At 37.3% G+C, this 12796-nt stretch overlaps 1 long non-coding RNA gene and 3 other non-coding genes across 7 annotated transcripts; all 4 read left to right on the top strand.

Moving 5' to 3' along the window:
• Nucleotides 1-208: 208 nt before the first annotated feature.
• On the top strand, nucleotides 209-12325 carry LOC112474106. Of its 4 annotated transcripts, none has more exons than XR_003044282.1 (6): nucleotides 209-580; nucleotides 4682-4793; nucleotides 5785-5989; nucleotides 8691-8782; nucleotides 9043-9180; nucleotides 11780-12325. It is a non-coding gene; the product is annotated as an uncharacterized LOC112474106 (long non-coding RNA). The 4 variants fall into 4 exon arrangements; XR_003044285.1 differs by having other exon boundaries at nucleotides 9065-9180; XR_003044283.1 differs by lacking the exon at nucleotides 8691-8782.
• On the top strand, nucleotides 8830-8959 carry LOC112474246. The gene has a single exon (XR_003044308.1). It is a non-coding gene; the product is annotated as a small nucleolar RNA SNORA63 (small nucleolar RNA).
• LOC112474253 lies at nucleotides 9237-9404 on the top strand. The gene has a single exon (XR_003044313.1). It is a non-coding gene; the product is annotated as a small nucleolar RNA SNORA81 (small nucleolar RNA).
• LOC112474245 lies at nucleotides 9744-9875 on the top strand. The gene has a single exon (XR_003044307.1). It is a non-coding gene; the product is annotated as a small nucleolar RNA SNORA63 (small nucleolar RNA).
• Nucleotides 12326-12796: the final 471 nt, after the last annotated feature.

Consider the following 12796-nt stretch of genomic DNA (forward strand, 5'->3'; position numbering starts at 1 on the left):
CTTACCCCACAACCTCTTAATATTCTACACAGGTACCATCTGCACTCGGAGGCTCAGAAGATTAAAGGTCATGAAGGGTTCCGCGCTCTGGAACCCACGAACCCACAAACCCCCAGGAAGACCCATGGATCCAGCACCTATGTTGCCAAGGAGACTGAGGACAGAGCAAAGCCCTCCGGAGTTGGAGCCCAGCCCACCGGGCAGAGGAAGCAGGGACCACACCCCTGCAGGCACGCAGCCCGACAGGCCAATCGCCACGAAAACCCTGCTCGCTCCTTTGATTGGTTTTAGCCATGACGCGCCCTCCCAAATGCCTCTCGGATTGGCCTATTTCTTGGTTCTGACCTGGACGGTGGCCAGAGGAGGACAAGAGGCTTCTGTAAGGGATGGAGGGACTGAATGGAAAGACGGCTGGGATGACCTCTGAGGCACAGCCGCACATCGATTAGCGGCCGGGCTCCAGGGACGTGGCAGCCGCTTCTGTGGTGTCGGTGCTGCTGGTGGCGACTGAGAGGAACCGGTGGCGGCGTGGACTGAGCCTGCTGCTGCTGCTACTGCTGCAGCCGCCGCCGCCGCCAAGGTAACGGGGCGGGGTAGAGGGGGCGTTCCTACCCTGCGGCGGGGCGTGGGGTGCTTGGCCTTCCTGAGCAGTAGGAGATGCAGGGGTACCCGAGGGTCGAGGGGGAGGAGGAAGACAAGGGAAAAGAATCTGCTTTCAGTTCTATCTCCGAGAGAGAGTCCTACACCCGTCCCTTCTCTTCCCCGCTCTCTACGTTCCTCCTTCAGGCCGCCGTTTGCCTCGGTTTCACCATTTAGGAGGTGAGGGGAATGGCCCTGGGCCTGCTGTCCTTTATGCATCCCTCGCCGTGGAGGCAAGGATAGCTTGCCAGATTTAGCAATAAAAATACAGGGTGCTAATTAAGATTAAATTTCAGATAAACAACAAATAATTTACCAGTATAAATATGTCCCCCATATAAAATAAAATTAAGATATAAAATGTTATATGTTATTTGTCTGAAATTTAATTGGGCACTATTTTTTATCTGGCAACCCTAGGCAAGAGTAACACTTCTGCACTTCCTAAACATTTACAGTGTGCTTTCATAGCACTCCCTACTTGGGGAGTGTCATGAGAACCCATGTCAGGATGAAACCCAAAGGGACTTGCCCAGGGTTACAAAACTAGTAAGTATTAGGGCCAGGACACCTTAAAAGCTCGTTTCAGACCTGTTGTCCTTTATCAAGTGTTCAGTTTGAAGAAAGACTCTGGGAAGTTCTTTCTCATTGTTAGAATGAATCTAGTTAGCAAAAGCAAATTGATCTTTCAGAGGGGTTGGAGAGTTGTTTTAGATTCAAGTTCTCCACTGTGGCATTTGCCTTATGTTTTTGGAAAGAAATAACTGCATTAAACTGTCAAGGAATATTTATTTTCTATATGATGTTGAAAGCACATTTTATATATTAAATCACAATGTCATATCATTTGGCTTTGATGTCAGTGGAGAAGGTTATATTCATATGTATTACAAGAGATCTATACATCCCTGTCCAGGTAGGGATTAAAGAAGTATTGTATAGAAGCTAAGAGTTCAAATTCTGGAATGGGACACGGCTGAGTTCAAAGCCTAGTTCTATCACTTTGATGGCAGTAGACAAGTTACATAATCTCTCTGGGTCTCAGTTTCTACTTTAAAAGAGAAGTGATAATAATTGTACCCACTGTTGTATTAAATCCTTACCAAGTGCCTGGAACATTGAAAGCACTAAATTAATTTTAGCTATTATTAGCTATAATAATTTGACCGTTAGTTAGTGTGAATCTTTGGCCTAAATCATTAGATAATTAATTTAAAATTTTTAAATTTTACATTGAAAAAAGCCAAGCAATTAAGAATATTATGGACATCCTGAGTTTCGGTGAAAAGGAATGTACTGTTCATTAATAGTTAAAGCAGATATTTTAAACCATAATATAGTGATTTACTAAATCAGATAGCTGTAAGCTGGGTTAATATAATCATATATTTATGTATCAGTCTCAGTCATTCTCCCCATGTATGATTTATGTGATTTTCCTTTTCATTGTGTTATAAACAGGAAGAAACATTACCAGATATCAAGGGAGAGAAAATGACAGGGTGATGGTTAAAGCCAGAAAATGAGTTCACAGTCAGTGGCTATTTCTAGTGAAGTAGACTGAGTATGTTTTAAAAACTAAAGATCAAGCTTTGTAGATGTTTTATATTTCTTTGTATATTGTTTTATTTCCTTGGTGTTTACAGTGTTAAAGTAGTTTACTTACAAACTATTCCCTAAAATTCCTCTTAGGAACTTTTCCCTTTTTTCCTCCAAAATACTATAAAAACTTTTAACCACTTAGAAAGGTATATGGGATTTTAAAGATTCAAGTTCTAATCTTAACATCTACTATTTATTACTCAAGTGATCATAAACAAGTTATTTAACATATCCGAACCTTGGTTTATTTGTAATATAACTAACAAAAACCTAGTCCCGCACTCCCCAAATTTATAAATGCTATCCATTATTGCTATCTATTATCCACCAGGGAAAACTTAACCACAGATGAATCCAACTGTTTGTCTTCTTTGTGCCTGTAGGATGCCTCCTAGAGGAGCTGGAGAAAGTTGTACTCTGGGAAGACTTGTACTAAAATTAATTCATGGTACAGTCAACTTCACCTGGGCTTTCAGCACTATGCAGCAGGCCCCAGTGTTTCTCTGGCTACCTCATTCTTCCATTTTATGCTACTGCCGTTTCAAACCCTCTTTATTCTCTTCAAACTTCTAACAAGCCATTCTCAAGGAAGGATCTCAATGTTATTTAGAAAATACAATACCTGAGCTTCTGAGCTTCCTGCCAGCATATCCACCCACCCACCTTCATCTCTATCCATCCAACTTCCATAAAAGTCCCTTCTTCCCCTCTCACCACCTCAGGGATCTCTACCACCAGTTATCTCTTCTGTCACCTACATGGGTAACCACTCCCTCTTTACTAAATTCTTTCCACCAATATTTAAATATTCTGCAGTCTCCCTCCTTCGGGTAACAATGTCTCCACTCTTCCCCATACCTAACACTTTCTTCTCTCATTTATAATCAATTTTTAAGAATTGTCTGCCCTGCTGTTTCTATTTCTTTACTTCCCATTCTCTTCTCAGCTCACTCCTACTGTGGTCTGTCCTCACCCCTCTACTAAAACTGTTTCTGCTGAGGTCACCAATAACTTCCTTGTCCCTAAACCCAGTGGACTTTTGACCTCTTAGCAGCATTTAACACTGTTAACCAGTGTTCAGGCAAACTACAGCATGTGGACCAAATCCAGCTTCAGATTGTTTTAATATGGCTTGTGAGCTAAGAATGGGTTTTACATTTTTAAGGAGTTATAAAAGAAAAACAAAGACCATATGTGACAGAGATTCTATATCCTCAAAGCCTAAAATATTTACTGTCAGGTCCTTTACAGAAAAAGGTTGCCAACCCCTTCTAGAGATTACTCCCTCCTTTTAGAAATAAATTCTTCTCCAGGCTCCCACGGCCCCTTATAAGTCTAGTTTTCCTTTTACTCTTTTCTCCTCTCTTTCTCAGTCTCTTGCTGGATTACCAGACCCTTAGATGTTGGAATTCCTCAACACTTAAGGTTGGAAGAGAGACCTTCTCACTGTACACTCTGGATCTCATCTTCTGTATCTTTGTTGGAAACCTTAAATTTCTATTTCTAACTTAGGTTTTCTTTTGAGCATCATGAATGTGTATTCAGCTTCCTGTTCATCATCTTCACTTGATGTGCTACAGGTACCCCAGACTCAAGATATTTGAAATTAAACTTACCATCTTGTACTAATCCTGCTTTTCCTGCAGACTCTCGTAACTCAGTAGATTATAGCATCATTGCTCAAAAAGTTAATGCCAGAAATTTGGGAGTCTTTGAACATCTCTCCCTTTCCTTTCCCAGTCTTGCTCCACCCACATCAAAGCAATCAACAAGTGCTAGTAATTATATTGCCTACACATTTTTTAAATCTAATTACTTCTTTATGCCCAACACCATGCAACCACCATCGTCCCTTGCCTGGTCAAATGCTTTAACATTCTCCATGGTCTTCCTACTTCTCTCTTATCTTTTTAAAAACATTATTTTTTATTGGGATATAATTCACATACCACAAAATTTACCCTAAGATGTACAATTTAGTGGTTTTCAGTATATTCACAAGGTTCAAACATCTTCACTATTTATTTCCAGAACATTTTCATCACTGCAAGAAGAAACCTCATACCTGTTAGCAGTTACTTCCCATTCTTCCCTTTCCTCAGCCTCTGGTGACCACTAATCTACTTTCTGTCTATGGATTTGCCTTTTCTAGATACTTCATATAAATGGAATCATACAATATGTGGTCCTTTTGCCTGGCTTCTTTCACTTGGCCTAATATTTTCCAGGTTTATCCACATCGTAGCATGTATATTTCATTCCTTTTATGGCTGACTATTATACCACTGTACAGCTATATTATTTTTTTTATCCATTTTTCGGTTGATGGACATTTGGGTTGTATTTTCATGTCTGACCATTATGAATAAATGCTTCTTTGAACACTTAACAAGTTTTTGTATGGACATATGGTTTCACTATTTTTTTTTTTTTTTTTTAGATCTACATGTAAGAATAGGATTGCTCGTCATAGAGTGACTGATTTTTTGAAGAACTGCCAAACTGTTTTTCAAAGTGGCTGCACCATTTTACATTCCCATCAGCAGTGCAATGTAAGAGGATTCCAATTTCCCCACATCTTTGCCAACACTCGTTGAGAGATATTGGTCTCTAGTTTTCTTTCTTTTTTTTTCTTCCTTCCTTCCTTCCTTCCTTCCTTCCTTCCTTCCTTCCTTCCTTCCTTCCTTTTTATTTGTACTGTCTTTGTCTATATTTGGCAACAGGGTAATACCACCCTCACAAATGAGTTGGAAACTTTCCTCCTCTTTTATTTTCTGGAAGAGATTGTATAAAATTGATGTTAATTCTTTAAGTGGTAGAATTCTTCAGTGAAGATTTCTTTTTTGGAAGCTTTTTCATTACAGATTTTTTTTAAATGGTTATAGGACTATTCAGATTACCTATGTTATATTATTTTTGGTAGTCAATGGTTTTCAAGGAATCGATTTCTTTTAAATTGTATATGAGCTTCAATTTATGAAGAATCATTGAAAGTTTTCGTATCAGCATATTTCTAAAAATGGGCACATGGTCATGCAATTAATTACATAGGTATAAGTGACAAATATACATAATTACTCTGAGTAAGATCTAGAATTTGTGGAAATAATGCAAAACCATTATTTCTGACAGTTTCTGAAATGAGCAGCATTTCTCGATGAAGCATATAAAGTTGGCTTTTCCTTTTATCTTCTTACATTTGATACATAAAAATGTAATACTGAGTTTATTAGAAATTTCTAGTAAATGAGATTTATTTAAATTAACTATTATTCTCTCTCTCTCTCTCTCTCTCTCTCTCTCTTTCTCTCTCTCTCCCTTTTTACATCCAGGAATGAGACTTTACTCAGGGCTCTGCTCAGTTGTCACCAATTCAGGGAGTCCTTCCTTGGCTATCTATTTAAAATAGGACTCTTATTTACATATTTACTGTCTGTCTTCTTCACTCGAAGGTAAGCTCTGTGACGGCAAGGACTTTATTTTGTTTTCCTGCTGTGTCTAGTACCTAGAAAGTTATTAAATAAATAAATACATCTCTTTCAGGTTCACACAACTGGTGTTACTTTTGGTCCTGTTTATCGGGGTGGCCTTGGGTTATCCTGTACATTTCTCATTCCTCATATCAAGATATAAAATTCAAATCTTAAATTTGGAAAGAAGCTGCTTTGAAGTCATCTGTTCCAATCCCCTCCCAGTATAGCAGTCTTGCGTGTTGTGTGCAGTCTGTTTTGTGGGAGCATTCTGAATGGTAAGTGACAAGACTTATTACTCATTACTAAGCACTTAGTGCTCTCCAACCATGAGCCGGTCACTTGTTTCCACCCCACTACTTTGTGGCCCCTTGTCACACCATAATTCAGTTTTGAGTCCTGCCAGCCCATAGTAGTTCAGTAGAACACGTGCCCTATAAGCATTTTTCCTGAAAATGGTATTTTCCCATTCATTAGAGACTGTGTTGTACTTCCTCTTCCAAGATGGTCAGACTGCACACCACATCGACTTCTTATGCCTCCTGTCAGTCCTCCCAGAGTTTTAGGCTGGAAGTGAAAACACAAGAATCTTTCAATATTACAAGATGAAATTCCCCTCAAAGGGCCTCAGCCAGATAAATTTTCTGCCAGGCATCTCTGAGTCTCATTCTTGGGCCTGAACAAACAATATAAAGTAGTCCATTGAGAACTTTCTTTGTAATCATTGTTCATGCATGCACAGAGTTTTTGTTTCAAATTAAACAGTAACTAGGTTTGTAGATATGGTTCGTAGGACTGCATCTCAACAGACTAAGAACTGTAGCTTTGTTTCAGGGGAGACAGGATCCATGCCCTTTGTGTTATTGTTGTTAAGTTTAAATGCAGTTTTGCAACATGAAAACTGCATTGGCATGTAATTAGTTGGAATCTCTGTTGTTTGTGATACATCTGTTGCATGCTATTGTAGGGAGGGGAAAATTCTCCTCTCTATCCTTGAGTTCTTATGGCTGGACTAATAATAAAATTGACACAAGACCAGACTAACAGGAGAAAAAGCAATTTAATGTGTGCATAGGAAATCATCCATGATGCTTCAAGAAATGATGAACCAGCCAGCTTTTTGTACTTTTTAGATAAAGAAACAATATGTTTGTGAAGAATTGAGAGGACAGAGACACTTAGGTTTGGGTGCTCGTTAGTGAGGAACGCAAAGTTGGGGCTTGGGTACTAAATTAGGAAAGGAGTAACAAGGTTCATTTATATAAGCTTTTTGAACGGATTCCTTAACTCTAGCAATAAGCGTGTCTCTAGCAAATAGCAATGTCTCTAGCAAATAGCAATGTCTCCCTTAGGCCCCAAGCAGCAAGGAGGGCACCTTTCACAATGGAGATTTATTTCCTGCATCCAAGGAGACAAGAGCTAATGTACCCTTCTTGCACCAGCTGTTTGTCAAGCAACTTTAATTCAAAGTAATCAATATGGCATTGTGGGATATTTAGGGCAGCCTGCCCTGGGCCCTGACTCTGTTTTCAAAGCTCACTGCTATATTAGCTCTGAAATCAAGCTTTTCTTAACAAAGCTGTAGGCTTTACTAAGATCAAGGCTGTATATGTCAGATTCCTATTGAAAAGATTTTTAAAGTGAATGATAAGCAGCGAATATATATAAGAACAATTTGTCTTGGAGCTGCAAAGGCAAAACTCATTTCAGTAAATACATGTCTTCACACAGAAGAATAATGACGGCAATGTTTGTTTTGGTTCTTTAATTATCTAGCTGATATCTTTAGGAAAGTGAGAATTCCACGTTTGAAAAGGCACCAAAATCTAATTAAAAATGAGACACCTAAAGGGATTTTATCAATGAAGCAGTTTGATTGGTTGTAAACGTGGAAGCGATTTTGTGCTTTGTAAAGGCTGTTTGCAGACCAGAATTTTAAACTAAACATGAACAATTCAGCATTTAGCCATGTTCTTCAGAAGTCATTTGATAGAGCCTTTATTTCTACAACATAATAATTCAAGCTTTTGACTTAGATCCAAAAGATAATTCTGGCACTTGAATAGTATCTGGGAGCAACTTGTCATGCCTGTATTGTGGAATCGGTTTTCAAAATGAAAGGCAAAGAATGCTGGCCATCGCAGCACATACTAGTTATTGATGCTCCAGAGGGCACATGGTGTGTTAAATGGTGGACATCTTTATACACATTGCCATATTTTATCTAAGGCATTTTTTAACTAGTGATATTTGGGGTATGGGAAAGAAAAAATAATTAACCTAATTGTTTAAGCCAATTGCCATGCATGAATATTTTGAGGTGATACTAAGACTTTAATAGACTTATTTTTTAGAATGGCTTTAGGTTTACAGAAAAATCGAGAGAATAGTACTGAGAGTTCCCATATACCTTGCACTCAGTTCCCATATTATTAACATCTTAAATTAGTACAGTGTATTTGTTAAAATTAATGAATTAATGAACCAACATCGGTACATTGTTATGCACTAAAGTCCAGAGTTTATTCAGATGTCCTTAGTCTTTACCTACTCTCTTTTTCTGTTCCAGGATCCCACCCAAGGATGCTATATTACATTTAAATGTCTTGTCCCCTCTTGGCTGTAACAGTTTCTTAAATTTGTCTTGTTTTTGATGACCTTGAACTTTTTGAGGAATATTGGTCCAGTAGTAGAATACCCTAGTATTGAAATCTGTCGTTTTCCTTAAGGTTGGACAGGGGTTATGGTTTTTGGGGGAGGAAGACCACAGAGGTAAAGTGCCATTTTCATCTCGTTATATCAAGTGATATGATTGTTGATATTGACCTTGATTACCTGCTGAGGTAGTAGTCGTGAGGTTTCTCCACTGTGAAGTTCCTCTTACCTGTCTTGTTCCGTTGTCTTTGGGACTAAGTCTCTATGCGCAACCCAAGTGTAAGCAAGATTTTTTTTTTCTTTTACTTTCCAAAATGGATCAAGATGCTTGTTTTGAATAAAGCAGAAATATGTTGAACCACGGAATTCGGGATCAAATCCTTGAGAAATACCATAAATTAAATACAAGTATTCAGGTGTGCACATTATTATTATTTCGTTGTTGTTGTTGTTGGAAGATGGCGGGTTGGGTTAATTGTTACAGTATAGCTGTGAAGTGCTATATTGTCCTTTCCCCTGCTGAAAGCAATTGTTTCCTACAATCTCTGTCTGCTCATTTCTATAGTAAGACAGGGACGCTTGGTCTCAAACATCATGTCTCCAAGTATTATTATGGAAACTGTTACATCTACTTAATTGACGTGTTAACATAGTTAGTCATTGTCTGTCTTTTAAGGTTGTGTTGCTTTCTGCCTCAGTGCCAGTCGATCTGCTGTAAGACATCAGAAAGTTCATGAGAGATCCATTTTTAAATTCTGGTGAAGAAGGAAGAATGGACCCTTGAAAGGATCAATATTTTATAATAATTTTGAAAGTGGGTAATGTTTTTTCTAATTGGTATACCTAAAAATTATAGCCAGATTTTTTTTAACCTTATTTAAGCTCTATGCTTAAATGGCAGAAACTAGTATCATGTCTAAGTAATTGTAATAAAGCTAGCAGAGTAGACACAAAAAGATAAACAGCTATACCAGATAGTAGAAAAACTAAGATGAACCTCTTTCTTAAGTCCTTTGTTTTAAGACTAGTACAATAATATCTGTATTTAAACAGAATTAATAGAATGAATTTATAACTGGTCTCTTACGATGGTAAGGATGAGAGTTAGAAATCAAATGGCTTTTTATTGAGACTCTGATATGAACTAACATTTTCCTCTCTGAAATACTGTAGGGAAGGAAATTGTAGGTTCTTTGTGACACGTGAGAGGCCCACCAGTACACAGGCTGTTCTTTTTCAGAACACAAGACAAAGTGTAGCTGGCTTCTGAGAAAAATATGTGCCAGGAATTTCAATTTCTGATGAGATAAGAGTGGTTCTTACCCAGCACTGCTAATTAAGCCACTGTTACGATCTAATTATTTTCTTGATAAACTGAGGCAGGAACTAATTACAGTGTAGCTGTGAAGCGCTGCATTGTCTTTGCCCCCTACTCAGAATAAAACTGTTTCCATTCTAGCCCTGTGGGCCATGGTGCTGCAGCCACCAGGGATGCATGGTCTCACACATGTTTACCATTTAAACACTGACGTGACTCTTGAGCATTAAGTCTTGTTAATATTTCGTAAGTGGTGACAGAAAGAGACATTATCAAGAGGGAATTTAGATAAGGAACAAACTGCATTTAGGTTACTACTGACTTATTGGGAATTCAATTCCTTGTTTAATTACAATATTTATCTCCCAAAAGCTGGTTTTGAGAGGAAGATTTTTAGTTGTCTTCGTCAGCTCACACTATGTGGGAGAATAAAAACCATACTCTGCAGTGAACTGTATGCTGTCTATGCAAGTCATTACTGTTTTGTGGCCTAGAAGACTATAGCTTTTGAATCAAAATGTGAACATATACTATTGTACCTCAGTCTCCTGATTTTTATGTACAACTAGTGTTATGGTTATAAACGATGATGAAAACTATATTCTTAGTTGAATATATGTCCTCTTCATTGAATTCCCTACTTTTATTCCAGTGAATTAAAGTCATGTATTGCTTTTCAAGTGTGGTTTTGCCAACCTGCCTACCTTGAAAATCAGATAAATGAATCAGGAAAATAATCTTATCGCCTAGTAATGTGATAAGATGTATTAAATTGTACTTTGAGAAGATTCATGGTTGATCAAAACACAGTGGGAAAGCAAATGTGAAATAAGAAGTCCAGGTTTTGGACTTTAATCAGTTGATATTCAAAGGAAAATCAGTAACGCTTTTATATCTGATTGCCTTGGCTTACACATGAATCTTTTTTTAGCCATGTTGCCCATTTCTTGTGCTTTCTTGATGATTCCTCTATAACAGAAATTTTCTGTTATTTTCTGGTAGGACTTTATACCCTGGTATAGGTATAGTGGCTTTATCACTAAATAAATTGAACAATGTCTCGCTACTAATGTAAAAATAACCTTGTTTTGAAAAAAAAAAGAAAACATAGTAGCTGATAAGAATAGGTGAGAAGGTGGCGCTCAGAAATGGCACTGGCCGGATGTAGAACGAACATTCATAAGTGAAGCAGTGTGTCATTTGGATAAAGAGGGAATCAGTATTTCCATATTTGTTTTTCTCTCGTCCTGGTTATTTGGTGTTTTAAGTTGCTCCAGCCATTTTTGATTGGTTGTATTATGTATTTTGGTGGAGAGCTATGGTGGCAAACATATCTCAGTCATTTGTGTTGCAATGTGCAAAATGTCAGAAAACAGTGATAAATGCAGGTGACCATAACAAGTTTTTGGAGGTTTGCTTCCTCACACTGGAACAAGTTTTAAGTCCTCGATCAAGTCTGTCCAATAGAACTCTCTGCAGTGACGGAAATGTTCTATATCTGTGCTGCCCAACACAGTAGCAATGGGCCATGTGTGGCTACTGAAATTTAGTTAATGCAACTAAAAAACCAAATTTTCTTTTTTATTTAATTTTAATTAATTTCAACTTAAATAGCCACGTGTGGCTAGTGGCTATTGTATTGGACAGCATAGTCTTAAATAATAGTTAACATTCCAGAGTTTATATTTGCAGTTTATAGTTCCAAAAGTGTGTCAAAAGGAATTACATAACTGTTCTTTTTGCTTTGCTCCTGGTGTTCCTATCTGTCCCAGGCTGACACCTGCTCTTGGCCCACTTTGATTTCATTTAACTGCCCCAAACTAAAACTGTCATCTGCTTTATAAATAATAATGTTCAAGATACCTGATAGAATCCAGTCTTGCAACCAAATGAATTCTTTTGCACTAACTACAAAAGACATCATTTCTTTTGTCCTAGATATTATGATTAGCATCTACTCCTCTAATTACAAGTACTCTAGGTATAATCTTGGCAAATAAATAGCCATTGATAGATAACAAGTAGCTCATATTGTTAGTGCTTCCTATAGTATTTGGTAAGTAATATTCTGATTAGTAATTTTTCTTTTGTTCAGAATTGGCAGTAGGAGGAAAGCAATGGCCATAAGCATTGAAGAAGACAAAGGATTCTTCACTGAGACTTTCTACCATACTATAGTGGAAGAAATTTCAATGAATGTGGCTGACTTTATTTTATTCCTTTGGTGATATAGTGAATGTAGTGTTCACTGTTGCTGAATAGGTGACTGCAACATGCATTGTGCTTCTTTCTTTGGGAATATTTGAATCTTATCTGAGTACACATAACAGATCAAAAATACAGATTTTGATAACAAAGTGACTTGAGTCACAAGCTCTTTTGAGGAAAATCGTTGACTTTCCTCTTTCAAGTTAGACTATTGGGATTGTGTATGAAAGATGAGACTATAAAAATCTTTCTTAGAAATTTATTTTCTAGTTCTGTAAAACCTGTTATATTGAGTGTTCTCTATCATTTAAAGAAATATTTGTGGACTGAAAATTATGTCCTGTATATAAGCAGCCAATTCAACTAGTGATCTGCCTTTATTGTGTTAGTCATTAGACTGAATAGAATAAACTTTTAAATAATTTAAAAATTATATTTGAATTCATTTTATTCGGTATTGTGTTTTTATTCAGTAAAGCATTTCATGAGTGGAGACTTTTGCTAAACACCAGCAACGATTATATCCTAGGGTTAAATCCCAGAAAAATTACCATATTATATATTGAATGTTCAATAAATTACAATAAAATACATTTTTAAATGTTGTTTGGTCCTTATTCCTTTAAGATTTGTACTTTTTGCCATAACTCCATATTTTCAAAGGAAGAAGATAAAAGGGCATTTTGTAGTATATGTTTTATTTTAGTTACAAAATTACATACAAGGGATACAGCATATGTGGCTTTTCACTGAAAGGTTTAATAGTTCTAAGTTGACTGCAGCTTGGAAGCAGCACAAAGACCAATCCACTGCAGGTGTTCACCAGCACCGTGTGCTCAGCATTATCTTCTTCTTTGAGGAAAAAGAAGCATTAGAATGTAAGATTTCTCTCTCTCCCGTGTGG

This window comes from Pteropus alecto, unplaced genomic scaffold, assembly GCF_000325575.1.
Source record: "Pteropus alecto unplaced genomic scaffold, ASM32557v1 scaffold88, whole genome shotgun sequence".
Taxonomy (NCBI): Eukaryota; Metazoa; Chordata; class Mammalia; order Chiroptera; family Pteropodidae; genus Pteropus; species Pteropus alecto.